This window comes from Nannospalax galili, unplaced genomic scaffold (genome assembly GCF_000622305.1).
Source record: "Nannospalax galili isolate Female #2095 unplaced genomic scaffold, S.galili_v1.0 scaffold140, whole genome shotgun sequence".
NCBI classification, from domain to species: domain Eukaryota; kingdom Metazoa; phylum Chordata; class Mammalia; order Rodentia; family Spalacidae; genus Nannospalax; species Nannospalax galili.
The window spans coordinates 12,413,320-12,413,816 of NW_008352267.1; the positions used below are offsets into that span (position 1 = coordinate 12,413,320).

The following is a 497-nucleotide window of genomic DNA, read 5'->3' on the forward strand; positions in this document are numbered from 1 at the left end:
TTCAGATGGTTTCCTGAATAGTTGACTACTTAGAAATTGTTTTTAACAAGAGCAAAAAATGGCTTTTCCTTTGGAGAGTTTTCATCATCTCTTGTAAAAGTTAATTCTCACCATTCCTGCGGTACCTGTAAGTCTTATGACCAAGATTTCTTAAATCTGAACTCAGACCTCCTGCATTAGAACCATCAGGAGCAGTTGTTTAATATGCAGACCCACAGGCAGCATCTCAGATCTACAGAGCAAAGATGTCTGCCAGGTGGACCTGAGAATCTTCCATCTGCATCTTAGCACGCTCTGTAGGGGTTTCTTCTGTACTCTGATATTGGACAACCACTCTTTACAACTTTCCCAGGACATAGGACTGTAAAGAAACTATTTGATGCCTATATTCTGCCCCCAATACAGTCACATATCAACTCAAAATTTGCAATATTGTAGTTCCTATATTGCTGTTATGTCTTTGGAAATCAGGTTCAGAACACTTTTTATGACAAAAA

General features: G+C 38.6%; 1 protein-coding gene across 1 annotated transcript in view; it reads left to right on the plus strand.

Annotated features, from left to right (window-relative positions):
* LOC103746858 (nuclear receptor-interacting protein 1-like) overlaps window positions 1-497 on the plus strand; it is a 6,453-nt gene that overhangs the window by 4,008 nt on the left and 1,948 nt on the right.